The sequence below is a fragment of the Thermobia domestica genome, chromosome 18 (assembly GCF_964235325.1).
Source record: "Thermobia domestica chromosome 18, izTheDome1.hap1.1, whole genome shotgun sequence".
Lineage (NCBI taxonomy): Eukaryota > Metazoa > Arthropoda > Insecta > Zygentoma > Lepismatidae > Thermobia > Thermobia domestica.
In genome coordinates, this window is record NC_137471.1 from 63846271 (window position 1) to 63860040 (window position 13770).

At 33.2% G+C, this 13770-nt stretch overlaps 1 protein-coding gene across 1 annotated transcript in view; it reads left to right on the forward strand.

The window, feature by feature from the left end:
* The window catches only part of LOC145675507 (stimulator of interferon genes protein-like), a 34060-nt gene extending 20649 nt beyond the window's left edge, over positions 1-13411 (forward strand). The window contains exon 2 of the transcript XR_014129137.1: positions 7271-13411. The gene's annotated coding sequence lies outside the window, so the exon portion shown is untranslated. The remainder of the gene's footprint in view (positions 1-7270) is intronic.
* The last annotated feature ends 359 nt before the right edge of the window (positions 13412-13770 follow it).

The window sequence follows — 13770 nt, forward strand, 5'->3', positions numbered from 1 at the left end:
TTGAAGCCAGAAGTGGTATTTCCGGGCGAGCATGGAGTTTAGAGTGGAAATGAAATATATATTCTTGAGACACTTAATTGATTGCAGAAAACACATTCTTGCTCTATATTACCGTATTTCCTCTATAGCAATTAACGTTAAAACCGGAAGTAGTTGCTTTTTACCACTTTTGGTTTTATTAGAGGGTTAAAAGAGTAGATGATATCTATTCTTAAAACGCTATTCAAAAAAGTCTCTAACCAATATTCAAACCGGAAGTTGTAGTGTCCTATAACTTCCGGTTTTAGAAAAGAAATAAGGATGGAGATGAAATGTATTTTTGGGGGGCGCTTAATCGGTTGCAAGAAACCGTTTCTCGTTGTCCATTACCGTTTTTGCTCAACGTTAAAACCGGAAATGATTGATTTCTACTACTTCCGGTCGATGGATCATCTCTCAACAAATTTCATTCCTAACTTTTGGCCTTGTAGATTCTGGTCTAAATTAATGATAGTCCATGAAGTAGTTGTTGAGATTTTGTCTCTTCAGGACGAACACATGCACAAATAGAATGTAAAGCAGTTTTTGGAAATCCAAACTATTTAAAAAAAAAAGCCTGGCCAAGTATATTTCGTGCTCTATAGTACCACGAAGTTTAGATTTTCTATGGTGTAAGTATATTGTATTCAGTTCGTGGATTTATAGTCCATTTGAAAAGCCTTTGGATATTAATGCTCTGGGTAGATTTAGTTAAGAGAAGAATAATATCTGGTACTGTGTCATAAATCCTGTGCCTCATATAGAAATCCATATCTAAAAGCAATAAGACTAAAGAAATAAAATTCACCGTATTTTTTTTTTTTCACCAAAAGACAGCAACGTGAAAAGTACTAGAATTATTCAAAATGGCTTCCTTTACTCTCAATAAAATGTTGCAGGTAGGCCACATATTTATAGAAACGCGTATAATTTTAATGGGAAGTAGCTTGACAGTTCGGACAATTCTTTCAGCTGGCCAATCCACACAGTTGGTGAACTCGGTGATATTGTTTGCGAACTCTTCTTGAGTTGTTTTGGCAGTGTGGGGAAACTTTTTCTAACATACAGTATCGTGAAAAATTCTACAGTTCGCTTACACATCATGTTAAGCAAGCTTTTTTTAAGAGCAACTAACAAACTCCGCTACCAACTAGTACTATTTTTAATTTTTGGCTTTAAAATAAATGTTGATTTTATTTTTACTTTAGTCGTGTTTTTAATTGAATTTCTCGAAATAAAAGAGTTCAATTGTTATAAGGTTCTTTCCATGTTTCTTTCGTTTAAGAGTCGGAAGAGGTTGTGAATGAAACCAATTGTGTTATATAGTTAAAGTACGCGTTTGTGATGTGGAAACTTGGGTTCAGTTTCCGGCGGGAGCTCATGTGGGATGAATCCCACGTTAAGCTGTAGGTCCACATTTATATAACCTCGCTGTTCAACGGGGCGCTAAACCGCAAGAACCAAACTAATGCTGTTGAAATTCTATTTATTTATTTTTATTTTGTTGAATGTAAGAGCATCTGTTTGTAAAAGGACTAGACGAGATACGTATTGTCTTTCTTATCATTTCAAGTTCCGTTGTTATTCTGTTAGCGCTTTGAAGCTTTCTCCCATATAGATGGTATTTGTTTTTGGATTACATATCAATATGAAATTATTGTATGAATACAGTAAGTAATCATTAAGTTCCCAATCTTGCCGTCGCTTGCAATTCCAACATCATTTCACAACCTCGACCAGCCCGGAAACGACAACTTGTTTATTTAAAGTTACTGTGTACTAAATGGTGTGTTATTTATCTCGCTAATACAAATAAATGTAATAAAATGTTTTTTAGAAACACAGTATTTAAAGCCATTACACGAAAGTTAGATTAATTCTTTAGATATATTTACATACATTCTACACCTTCGCATGTGGAGGTTGATGGTAGAAATATGAACACCAAAATTCACGTTCATCAGATCGTGTGCATGAGCGTGATGTGGAGAAAACTTGTTTTGACGGTTACTGGCATAAACCCCCAAAGCAGAACGTTTCCCAACTTTTCTGCGATGACGTAACGAAAACTTCAAAAACTTCGGAGTAGTAAAATTATAACGTAAAATTTTCAAGCAGATAGTATTTTTTTTTTTACAATTCTATTTTCTAAACTTTTTTTTTTTCTTATAGGGTTTTTATTTATGGAGAAATACGCAGGGAGCTTAAAAAGCTGTATAATAACTGAATAAGTAACCAATCAAAAAATCAGCACATGTATTTACTCAGAAATAATTAGAGTCTTTTTGTAACATCTTTAAACTTGGAATGATTCATTTAAGTCTCCTTGAATCCTTCTTACAATTTTGAAGTCACGTCTTTAGACATTAATTTTTCTCCAGAAATAGGCTTGAAATAATTGTACCATATTTCTGACATAAAGCCATTTTCAAAAATTTCCTGTTTCCCTTGTAACAAGCAGATTATCCTTTTATCTGCATGTAAGCCAACACATTAGTTGTGCCAATCTCTTCAAACGGAAAATTACTGGCGGTTAGTGATAAGAACTCCAGCTTTCACAAATCGTCCTGAGGTAGCCGTTTTCTAACCATAAGTATCACAACCATATTATAAACACGACAGCAGCGCTACCAAGCAATGCGCAATGGCTCAGCAAGAATCTCGCAACCGGATAGTTGTCTGCTAAGATCTCGACTCGGCTGTATGCACTGTAGCACTGGCGACTGTAGCGCTGACATTAGTGACAGTACGTATCGATTACTTTTTTTCTTTGGCGCTTTTCAAGTTTATCGGTATATTATAGCTATCAAACGTTGAATTGTTCAGAATCGTGTTTTATTTACGAAGAAGAAAATCTGTCTGCAACCGTAATTTTTATTCACAAAGTAGATAATCTTTCGGAGCAAGTAATTTTCATTTAGAGGCTAGTCAGTCTTTCTCCAGCCCGTATTTTCTTTCTGCGACCTTGTCGCACCGTTGCTTGTTGTTCTGCTTTGGGGGAATAAACCATAGTGATGTAACTATTAAAATACTGCATAACACTTCAAAACAAAATTCTTCACTATTAGCAGCATACAATCGAGAAAGATGTCCAAAGATAAGACTCTCACCGAGTGTGAGTGGCGAACTTTCGTTCGTAATTTTCATGAAATTATCATTAACTCTTTTACTTTATTTTTTTTTTCTTAATTACGCTTAATTATGTAATCAATTCCTAATATCAATACAAGTATGCAGGGTTCACATTGATCTTCAAAAACCAGGGAAGGTCAAGGAGAGTCAGGAAAATAAAAATTAGTCGGGGAAACACTTCAAAATATGCGCAAGTAAGGAAATTCCTATATTTCACAGAAGAGTCAGGGAAAATGTAATTCGATTTTACGAAAGATTCGGAGTGTTCTATGACTCAAGCAATGTTAATAAGCATTATAGCTGCTCGCATAAGATATGAAGAACATCTCAAAATTCAATGTAGATTCAAAACGATCAATGATCTTTTTACAGTTTGGAAAAAAAAATATTGAAATTTAAAACTTTGAAAAGTTAGAATTCAAGAATTTAGATACTATACGAGGGATGTCGGAAAGTTTTAATTATCACCATGAATTAATAAATATAGAGTGTTGGATTTTATGCCCTTTCTTGAAGACTTCTCTACATAATCTCCATGCAGAGTTATGCAGTTCTCCTGCCGTTTTTTAACTTATCGAAGAAAAAAAAAAGCCGTCATTATGTAAAACCATTGTTCCACCTCCATTATGACATCATCTGTGTTGTCAAAATGGCGACTCCGAATTGGGTTCTTCGTCTTTGGGAAAAAGAAGAAATTGTTTGGAGCCAGATCAAGAAAATTGGGCAAGTATAGCAATATTTCAAAACTGCTTCTAGCAGCTTGTACAGACGCTGCTTGGGATGCATGAGCGGGTGCATTGTCCGCGTTATCGTAACTTTTTCAGAAGTAAACAGTAGTATGTGTCAGTGATAGTATCATCCATCTGAAGGTTATTTGTAAAGATGATCCCAAAAAAAAAAAAAAAAAAAAAAAAAAAAAAAAAAAAAAAAAAAAAAAAAAAAAAACCGTCAGACTTGCCTCGGGGGGGTGGGGGGTAAAGAGAAGTGCTTCCACTTTTTGTTCATTTCTTTTGCCTCAGGATCATTTAGATCCAACATTCGTCCATAGTTATCAGACTAGCAATATATATATATATATATATATATATGTAATCCTCATATTTCTCCAGAAGATTCAACAATTCTCGTCATGTCACGTCGTGTTTTGTCTCTTACGAATAACAATAGATGAATTTGTTACTTAATGGTGTATTTTCTTTTACATATACAGTACGTGAGTAAATAAATAATAGATTACAGCACAATAAAAAAAACTATAAGTTATTATAGCAACGGGCATACTTTTTAACCCCATAAAATTATTTTTTTGTCGATTTTCTCGAAAACTACGCATAAGGAGGAAATGTTTTAATCATTTCATTTTGTTGAACTCAATAAAAACTATCGATGTACGCGTCTCATTTTTGCGTTTTAGACTTATAATGAAAGTCTTGATGAGCGTCTATTTCAGTAACAGTTTTATCTTAATAGATGGCGTGGTTATTATTAAGGATCAATTTTTAGGTTTACAATTTCTTTTTCTCTATTATCTAGTTAACTACGCATGAGGATTTACACTAACCTGTATAATTTTGTTTAGCTTTCTGGGACCTTTTGATTAGTATATATGTTTAAACTTTATTTTATTTGTTAGTTAAACGCTAATGTTATTGTAGAATTTTTTTTCAAATAATTTTATACAAGATGTCCCACGTAAAACCGGTACGACTCAATCTACCTACCTTTCACGCCAAAGACATTTTACATTATTTCATAAGCAAATATCACAGAGTTACTTAGAAAGCATGTGTCATATTATTACATCTTATGTAAACTGCCTATTTAAAGCTTTCTGTTTATAGCAAATGCGTTCGGTTTATGTCTGACGCTTATTCTTCATTATATTCCGAACGGATTCTGTAGTCCTCCATTTTTTGTACAGGTCGTAAATTCTAGTGGTTGTGGGAGGTTTGATACCAAGGTATTTTGCCACAAACATTTCTTTGGTCTCTTCAATGGAGCCTGTTGTAAAATTATCAATTCAGCGTCCAATTGCTAATTGCACTACATCTCCACGAGACTTCCACTACGATTCTTTTAAACTGTCAAACTCAACAATGATTTCTCCCTAGAAGTAATGTGACATTTCAGTGTAGCCAATTATATTAGCTTGATAAGGAGTGAGGCAACACCAACTTATATATATGAATGCTAGAATGGAAGTGAGGCGTACCGATTTTAAGCGGAGCACTCGCTCCTTAATAAGTAGAAAATGTATTAGAATAGGCCTGTGAACACCTTTTTGAGAAGTACTATATTAGCAAAGATTGTTACTTCCATTACTTTTGTGATACTGACTGGTGAGTACCGCATAATAACTGGACGTGTGCTCGGCTAAAACTTTAAATCTGGACATGCTTTAACCGTTTAATCACCTCTACTACTCTTCTGACATGACTCCTGATAGTACAGAAAAAAAATAAATAATAATAAGCTTCGTCTTCAACAAATTATTTAATATTATTGTAAGCGTCGAGTTCATTAGTAGATTCTTTTTTCAGCCTATCAACTGACAACACAAGTTGGTAAACATTTTACTTATGACACTGAAACCCATCTTCCATTTCCATTTTCATAGCTTTGACATTTACCGCTTGTTTCATTCATTTCACAAGTCACATTCATTTCGTTGTCGCCTTGTTTACTTTCCCTTGTAGATTTTATTCTTTGTGCAACACAAGTTTGTATTAGGTGCTCAATTTTAGTACAATTTTGTCAGTTTTGTAGTTGATCATACATAATCTAGACGATATCTGTCCTTTCATTTAGATAGCTGTCACATAATCTCTCCTCTCCCGCCCTTTCAACACTGAGACTTCTGATGTTTGTCTATTTTTCAAGAGTAGAAAATATTTTTGAAAAGGGCTTTGTTGGAAATCCAGGAAATTGTGAAACGCAACGTTTCAGGCATATTATTTTCTCAAAGAGATCTTCTAGAAACTGGTGTCAACATTGATGACATCGTTTGAAATATATGCAGTCGCAAAAAGTAGATTAATGCTTCGTATCTCCAGCTGAGTAATTGTATTTTCGTGCACAACGTTAGGATAAGTCAAACTCACCTCATAAAGTGGCAATATATTGATTGAAAATAGAACAAAACTTCGAAGTTATCTGACCTCTTTCTTAAACTGAAGAACATATCAAGGAGTCTCTTCAATGAATGAAGAAGGAAAGTGTTTTGTGATTTTTGAGGCGAGTTGAATTTTTTGATGTAAACTATATGCTGTTTGCGTGTAGTTTCTAATATTAATAACATTGACCACATATAAAAGTTTCGCAGATTTAAAACACTTTTTCCATATATTGAAACATTACAAGCATGGTGGTTTAGGAATCTGGGGTGAGTTCAGGTGAAATATTGTCTTCAATCAGCAAATTAGGCACTTCATGAGGTGAGTTTTCCTTCCTACTTTTGTTTATATATGAGAAATACTAGTAGTAGTTCAAACCTCTTAATATATATTTTTAAAACTGGATTGCGTTTTAAACTCATCCGAATTTACAAAACTAAGATAATACCAAATATTAGGATACAGTGAAACCCGTGTATTTTACGGAAGCGCGGGATGCATAATCTTGTTGTCTCTGTAGTTTCCGTGGAATATATGTGAAATTATGTCAGGTAAGAACTCGAAACTCTAAAACGGGTATGTTCACTACATATTTACCTTCAATATAGATGGTGCCACAGTGGCTGAGAGATAGAGCACACTTACCTCTGGTGCATGGGATCCTGGGTTCGATTCCCAATCAAATAACTTTGTGGTGGACAACATCGTGTCCGTGGGTTTTCTCGGAATACTTCTGTTTTCTTCCAATTTCTCATTACACCAATTGTTACATCGTCTGTCTTCCTTAGCCTAAAGAGCATAATCTTTGAACGTTAAATTAAAAGATTTCATGTCATTTCCTTCAATATAGATCACGTTAAATGCAAAATTCATTGTATTATTCATGATTTTGATGATTTGGACTATTGCTAATAAATATTTAATATGACTTAATATTTATGATCTATCGTAATGTTAAAAGAAAATTTGTTTCTAAAAGCTTTTCTTTTTCTATCTTTTTGCTGTAGGTGATGCAGTTTAACCAAAAAGCACTGCAAAATGTATAAGATGTACTGTCCTGAGAGTGATTACGGTAGACAAATGGCTACAAGATGCGCTTCATATTGGCTGTTTTAATTGAAATTAATCCCAGTGAGCATGATTCGAATTAACAAAAAGAGTGATATTTCTTCATCTCGTTAAGATATTTTTAGGGTAGTGTACTTCACGATTATATTCCATGATCAGGCAAACAAGTAAAAATGTTAATGAGTAAAGTTTGTTTTCTCACTGTCGTCGAGAAATCAAATTCAAATACTACCAGTATGCTATGCTGTGATAAGTATTCATCTAAATTCATTTTTAAATCGTTGTTCCTGATTAGGACTACTGTGATAAAATAGCGATGTAAATAGGGAAATCTTTTTATGGACTTTTTAATGTATATATTTCATGAATTTTAACTTTTTTTTTTTAAAAAAAGAAAAACAAATATATTGTAAATAGGAGCAATAATGAATTTTTGAAATTTTAAAAATATTTTTGGTTTTGTTTTGAGAGCTAAAACTCTGAATAATATTAAGCAGCGAAATATAATCAAAGCATTAGCGATATTTGAAAAGTTTGTTTCCAATGAATGTTGTTGTACAAAGTTCATTTTTTTTATTGATATCATTTATTTTTTTTTTTTCGTTTTTCAACTTATGTAATAAAAGCCGAGTCCAAACTTTTATGTCTAAGGAATAGATGATATATCTTATCCCTTACGAGTACTTTTTTTTTCTGGTGGTAGTTAACGGTATTTAGTACCGGCTTTTTTTTAAAACTTTCGAGCGACATTAAAACATGGTGATTATAAGAATAGTGAGTTCGAGAATCTAATAAATGTACACTCATGTCCAAAATTATTGTCGCATGTCTATAAATATGTTGTTGTAGGAATATAATTTGATAACGAATTCGACCGGTATTTCTTATAATGTTAATATGTGTATAATCGGCAAAGACATGTATGTGGTAAATTTCATGTCAAAAGAACAGTAAATAAGAACAATAAAACGAAAATAAAACTTTCTTGTCCATTTAGCAACATTTTGTTTTACTCACTCTAAATTTCGTATTTATAATTATTTTCCTATGAAATTTACCACAAACATACATTTCCCGATTCTATACATAGTATCAGTATTAAAGGTACCCTACAAAATCATTATCAAATTATATTCTTACAAGAAGACAGTTATAGATTTGCGACAATCATTTTGGACATGAGTGTAGATGTTTCATGGCCCCTCGTCCGTCCGTTCATCTCGGTGTTAACATATTCCTAGAAACCATACTGTTCAGTCAAATTTTAAACTTAAAATTGTTATTGTTATAAAATTCTCTAAAGGGGGAGGAATTTCGAATTTTTTTCCTACCCCCTAAACTAAGAGTAGTTTAATAAAGGGTGAAAGCAAATAAATAAATAAATAAATAAATAAAATAAGAATAAAAAATGCTATCTTATCGAAAAAGGCTCTAACGAGTTTTTTTTATTTTCAATACATCACTATTACATTAACAACCCTGTACTGTGGTAAATCATTTGTCTAGAAGAAATCTAGGAGGGTTAGTTTACTGTTGGGGATGTGTACTTTTCGTAAGATTTTCTCAAAGGCTATTCAGGTGATTTCGTCCATATTTCATAAGTAAATATTTGAGTAATAATCCTATAATATTTGCGTTATTTACTTCCATGAAAATATCCAGAAGGCATATTTTTTTGTCAACTACAATTCATGTGATTTTGTTGATATTATAATAACGAAAGTGTATTAATAACCCAAATGTATGGCATAGATCGTTTCTAACGCAAAAAAAAAAAAAAAAAAAAAAAAAAAAAAATCCACAAGGGATAGTTTACTTTTGAGGGAGTTTTTTTTCTTCTTCTTTCTTCGAAAACGCATTCTAATTTTGGATGTTTCATTAATGAATGCAGTATATCATTATTTAGTTCCAGAAATTAGAACGCGAAAGTTTAAATGTGGTGGCCTGTATCTTTTATACAATATGATTTGCGAAATAAATCTTTCAATTTAAATTGGTTTGAAAACTGGAGCAAAGGAGTGTATCGTATGCATTTAAAAGGCGATCAATAGATGACACCACGTGATAATTTCGTCCATTTACTTAGGTTTTCACGCTTGTCTTTGCAGCCAATCTGAACGCTTAGAATAGCATATTTATGACGAGTATCGGCATCTTGTTTTCATAAGATAACACTAGTCCTTACGCATAAAAGTTTGGACAAAGCAATTTATTTCTTTTATTGATTTTAACTTTATTACAATTTTACGGCGCCTTTTTACAAGTTACTTCTCATATTTAGCCTTAAAGTTCTAATCTGGCTGGGTAAGGCCAGTAAGTCAACAGAACAGGATACAGTAGCCAGTTTTTCTTTTACCTGTAATATATATATATATATGTATGTATATACGAAGGACATGCCGAATGTTTTTAGATACTATTTGAAAAATCAATTTATTTATATAAAACTTTTTACAATTTCTCTAAATATTCCCCACTTTGTATTCTTAAAAACTAGGAGTAAAAATGTTTTTTTTTAAAATTATTATTATTATTATTATTGAAATATCAGAAATTTCATTCTTATACGCTGCGATAGCCTCTTCCATGGTTTGAAAGCGTCGTCCTCGAAGCTTTTTTTTAAGTTTTGAGAAGGCGGCAAAATCATATGGAACTGAATTTGGAGAAAAAGCTAGATACGGTTGAATACGAACTCCATTTTCCTGTAGAAACTCCGAAGTTATTGGTGCTGATGTGGTCGTGCATTGTCGAGATGAAGAAGAAAGTGAGAGAGTGGATATAACCAAGCTGTAAAGACATTCGGAAGGAAATAAGTAACTTTCCACTCTTCTGTCACTGTACGTCAATTATTCAACTCTATATTGCTACGTGGCCGGTTTTAGAGGAAAAAATATGTCACGATAACTTTACTCACGCTCCGTGCTCGTTTAACCTTCGAAAGTGGAGTTTCATTTGGAAAAACTATACTGTCTACTGCTGTTTTGTTTCGGGATCATAGTTGTAAATTCATGTTTCATCACCTGTGACGATATTATTAAGGCCTTAATTTGCCCCTGCGAAAATCTTTCAAGCACATAGCGGCACCACTCCGTGCGGTCATCTTTTTGCTGAGGCGTAAGTACATGTGGAATCCAGCGACTGCTACGCTTGGAAAGACCGAGGTAATCTTTTATTATGGACTAGGTTGCAGTTGATCCAATCTTCAAGGTTGACTGAATTTCCTCGTATGGGATATGGCGATCCTCTTTCACAAGATGTCTTACTGCTGCGACATTTTCATCTGTAACTGCAGTGCTAGAGCGCCCAGAGTGAGGCTAATCTGTTACGCTTTGTCCGCCACATTTAAATTTCACAAACCAATTACAAACGGTTGCTGTGAACGGGGAGAGTCCCTGAAACACTTCTAAATGATGATGGCACTGGTCTTTCGTTAAACCATACTTAAAATCGTAAAAGACCATTGCACGAAAATCACGTCATTCGAGCTCTATTGCTGCCGACTGACAGGCTTAAAGTAACCTAGAGTTCTAGTCCTCTAATTTTCAAAAAAATACTTGAAGCCTCGAAGTTTTACCTTATACCACGAGAAGGCATACGCTCTTAACGTGTTACCTTTCAGAAGAGCAATGCTATTTGAATTTTAGTATCTAAAATCTTCCGGCATGCTCCTTTGGAAACGTCTGAATCAAAATTGTGCAATGTAGAAATAATTTGAGAACTAGCATTCGAGATATCGTATGTAGACCAAGAGCCAGTCATTTGCACTACACGTCATTTATTATTTCACCGCCATAAAGACTTAGGCTTCTTACAGTATCGGAAAAACTAGACATTTGATTGGACGTTAATAGGGCGGTACTGTAAGCTAGTTCCAAATATTACTATCAAAATTGTCTACTTTCATAAGTGCGCACTTATTTTTTTAAAGTAAATTTGTCCACTCATCTCTTATTTAAATGCTTTCTTCTTTAGCATGGTCTCATTATTTTAGTAATGAGCCTTGTAACGAATATTTGGAAAAAGGGGGGGGGGGCAATAAACCTATATTTAGGGCTGTTTTAACAGCATTATGGATTGCTAGGCAAACCAATGTGCTGGCATCCCTACAGCAACCACTCAGGAATAACATTTAAATGGTTGATACTCGTGGGGCTCCCGGGCAAGTGACTATCGGGTCCATTCGTTAAGATGGCGTTATCTGTATTTGATAAAAATCTTATATCGTACGTGTAGGATGTTGGTACAGAGATTTTCAGATTGCTTCCTCTCCCCCGCTTAAGATTGTACCCATATTTCAAGGAAACGACATGTCTCTATGCTATTTAAAACTTCTTCGTCTGCTAGTTCTTGCATTATCTGTTAATCAATATTTTCGTCTCCTAGCCAGATTTAAACATCTTACTCCATGATTGTTTTATCGGTGTATCAGCAAATAAATCCCATGGATTTTCATCATGTACTGTTTGTTTTGTATTACATACCATTATTAATGAACTGAGATCTCAAGACTATCATATAATAGTGTAGTAACTAATGAAAAGTGTCGTATTCAAAGCAAACAAAAGAGTAGAAAAGAGGAATCAACAAGGAATGTAATAAAAATGTTAAGAACAGTATTGTATTGTAGTTAATGTGGTATTGTGAAATGAGTCTATGAATATTGGAAATGTAGTTTACAAAAATATAAAATAATATATTTTAAACTAGGATAATTAGAAAGGTACCTGAAACCAGTGATAAGCTCTTAGAGTAAGGTACAGTTCACTTTGTCACAGAAGCAAAGCAGCCCTCCCCGTTGGTCTTTTGGCTAGAGTGTGCATCTCTACTGCACATGATCCCAGGTTCGATTCGCATTAAGATTTAAATGCGTTACGATGGTACGGGTTCCATCTTAAACTATGGATCCATGCTTTATATCTTTGGTACTGAAACAGCAGGCTAAACTTCAACAAACAAAGAAAAGAAAAGCAATTTACCATAATACTATATTGCCTTAAATGAAGAATATAGTATTTCTGGAATATATTTGCATTTCTGGAACATATTTGCATTTGCATTATTTGCATTATGTTCCAGAGGAACATATTTACATTATGGAAATAGTGCTAATTGAAACGCAATCGTATTTTTATGGGTTACGAATTTTTTTAGTACAAATTTGACATCAGAAATAAGTAAATTACAAACAAATATATTATCCAAGATCATAAACTCAATATCAGAAATGTAATTTATCATTTTTATAGAAACAAACTTCTCATTTTATTTTATTATTATTATTATTATTGTTTTAAGTGTTATGCAGCAATAAAAATAATTTTGTGTACTGTATCTTTCTTGCAATCTGTTTTATGTGTACCGTATGTTTTTGTGTGAATCATACCTGTAAAGTATAGTCATAATGTGCATTTATTAGTTTATTAAAAATATTTCTAATGCGTGTATAATATATTTGTTTAAAAAAATATATAGTTTTACTGAAAAAACTTCCACACCAAAAGTATAGATAACATTGGATACACAAGTGCGTCATTTCGGCGCAATGACCCGCCGAAAATTTATAACACATAAAAGTAGGCAAACGAAATATCAGATTAGTCAGTTAGTTACATTTTGTGATAGTTTTTATCAACGTGTCAATTTGATTTTTAGGGTTGGTGCGGCTCAGGGATATATATATACAAAAGAAATCGTATATATATATATTGCACCCAACTCTAGCACCAAATTTGGTCTTATTTTTGTGTGAGGAATCAGATTGGTACTTTTCGACACAAGTAAATTTAGCTGATCTTGTAAATGTAAGAAAAGTCAGTTGCCACGATAGCTCGAAGAAGAGTAAGTGTACAGAATGAAATAAACCATCTTAGTAGAGTAACTCCATCTATGATGTTAATATATGATTCATTATAATATGAACTGTAAAAGAGAATTGTTTTATGCATCGCAGCAGTTTATATTTTCATCTCATTATAAGAAAAATGAATAAATAATGTGCATACTTATGTATTCAGTAATATATTTTCTGTAATTGTATTTTTTCTTTAACTTGAACCTTATATCACAGTGAATAAACAAGGTTTTATATTGACACAGTGGATGATTTGATTAGTAATAATACACTTAGCGCTTTTATTTTCAAATATAGGAATAAGTGCACAGTAACGGAAATTTATCTGATATGATTCTTCGTTGAAAGGTGTCACTTTTTGTCCATTCAAGAATTACTGAGTATAGTGGGCAAACGCCATGTGCGTGGCTTTTTTCTCAGTCTTCCAGTTTCTTCAAACTTTCCTCACTCCATTTCATCTAGTATCGCCATCACGGTCTCCTTTAGCCTTGGTGCATTATCGTGGGACGCTAAACTTACAAAAAACTGCCATTACTTTGATAAGATCGTAAAAGTATTTCTTGACTTCATATTTTCTGAAAGTTCAAA